Source organism: Triticum aestivum, chromosome 5B (assembly GCF_018294505.1).
Source record: "Triticum aestivum cultivar Chinese Spring chromosome 5B, IWGSC CS RefSeq v2.1, whole genome shotgun sequence".
NCBI lineage: Eukaryota > Viridiplantae > Streptophyta > Magnoliopsida > Poales > Poaceae > Triticum > Triticum aestivum.
The window spans coordinates 613,417,240-613,419,612 of record NC_057807.1 but is presented as its reverse complement, the minus strand read 5'-3'; positions in this window follow the sequence as shown (position 1 = coordinate 613,419,612).

Genomic DNA, 2,373 nt, shown 5'->3' with positions numbered 1-2,373 from the left:
GAGTGCCTTTTGACCTCCTGGTAGTCGAGTGAGTCTTTTTGGTCGAGTCCTTCAAGTCAGTCGAGTGAATCCCTCGTTGGTCGACTGGAAGGTGACCTCTTCTAAGGGTGTCTTTGGGCAGGGTACTTAGATCAGGTCTGTGACCCTACCCTAGGTACATGACCCCATCACAGCCCCTCCCCTCCCCAACACCTCTCCTCCTTCATTAGCGCTTGGCGAAGCCCTGTCGGAGTACTGCCTCTCCACCAACACCATGCCATCATGCTGCTGCTGGAGCCTTCTTCCTCAACCTCTCCTTCCCCCTTGCTGGATCAAGAAGGAGGAGACGTCATCCGTTCCGTACGTGTGTTGAACGCGGAGGTGCTGTCCATTCAGCACTTGGTCATCGGTGATTTGGATCACGGCGAGTACGACTCCATCATCCCCATTCCCTTGAACGCTTCCGCACGCGATCTACAAGTGCTATGTAGATGCAATCTCTCTCTCATGACTCGTTGCTTAGATGAACTCATAGATGGATCTTGGTGAAACCGTAGGAAAATTTTTAATTTTCTGCAACGTTCCCCAACATTAAAAGCAACAAATTCTTCTATTTGTTCCACATCATAGTAATCATATATACCATTAGCATAAGAAGCTAAGGTTTCAATATCGTTAAATTTGCATGAAAAGGGGAGGTGTGGAGCCTCCATCCTAGAGCAACAAGTAATATCATATCTCATGCATAGATTCCAGACATACCAACGCAACATAATAAATTGATCCCATAATAGTTTCCCTTTTTGTGTTGAGCGATAATCCCTAAAGTATTCACGTTGATCCAACGTGTCTTCCCATTATAAAGTTGAATGGGGCTTTCTCAGGATTATCAAAGTAGTACATAATATCTTTCGCATAATGAGAATCGAGGGTTTTAGGAGTTACCCCATCTTCATGAGTAGCAAGTACAACTAATTTTTTTGGTATTTTGCGTTCCATATCCATAACTAAAGATAGAGAACAACTAACAACAACAAATGAAAATTACTTAGTGATAAAGCAAACAAGCACACACGAGAATATTCACCCCACGCTATGACTCCCCGGCAATGGTGCCGGAAAAAGGTCTTGATAACCCACAAGTATAGGGGATCACAACAGTTTTCGATAAGTAAGAGTGTCGAACCCAACTAGGAGCTAAAGGTAGAATAAATATTCCCTTAAGTTCTATCGACCACCGATACAACTCTACGCACGCTTGACGTTCGCTTTACCTAGAACAAGTATGAAACTAGAAGTACTTTGTAGGAGTTGTTGAGGTAGGTTTGCAAGAAAATAAAGAGCACCATAAATAAAAGCTAGGGGCTGTTTAAATAAAGACACAACTAAAGTCAGTTTTAGTAGAGAGCTTTTTGTTGCGAGAAAGTTATTTGTCTCTAGGCAATCGATAACTAGACCGATAGTCATTATTGCAATTTTATTTGAGGGATAGGCATAAGCTAACATACTTTCTCTACTTGGATCATATGCACTTATGATTGGAACTCTAGCAAGCATCCGCAACTACTAAAGATCATTAAGGTAAAACCCAACCATACCATTAAAGTATCAAGTCCCCTTTATCACATACGCAAACAACCTACTTACTCGGGTCTGTGCTTCTGTCACTCACGCCATCCACCATAAGCAAATCATAAACATATTGCAAACCCTACAGTGGGGATCCCTCACGCTTGCGTGACACGGAGAGCACCATAGGACAGCACCAATAATAAAACATGAAACTCAAACCAATCACGATCATCAATTAACCCATAGGACAAAACGGATCTACTCAAACATCATAAGATAGCCATACATCATTGGGAATAATATATAGCGTTGAGCACCATGTTTAAGTAGATATTACAGCGGGTAAGAGAGAGGTTACACCACTGCATAGAGGGAGGAAGAGTTGGTGGAGATGTTGGTGAAGATGGCGGTGGTGTTGGTGAAGATCGCGGTGATGATGATGGCCCCCGGCAGCGCTCCGACGCCACCGGAAGCAAGGGGAGAGGGCCCCCCTTCTTCTTTCTTCCTTGACCTCCTCCCTAGATGGGAGAAGGGTTTTCCCTCTGTTCCTTGGCTCCCATGGCTTGGGAGGGGCGAGAGCCCCTCTGAGATTGGATCTATCTCTCTGTTTCTGCGTTCTCTGTGTTTTCTTTCCCCCTTCACCGTTTCCTTTATATCTGGAGATCCGTAACTCCGATTGGGGTGAATCTTTCGCCCAGATCTTTCTCATAAAATTAGCTTTCTTGCGCCAAAAGAAGAGCGTCAACCTCCTTACGGGTGGACCACGAGGGTCAGGGGCGCGCCTGGGGGGGTAGGGCGCGCCCCCCTACCTCGTGACCACCT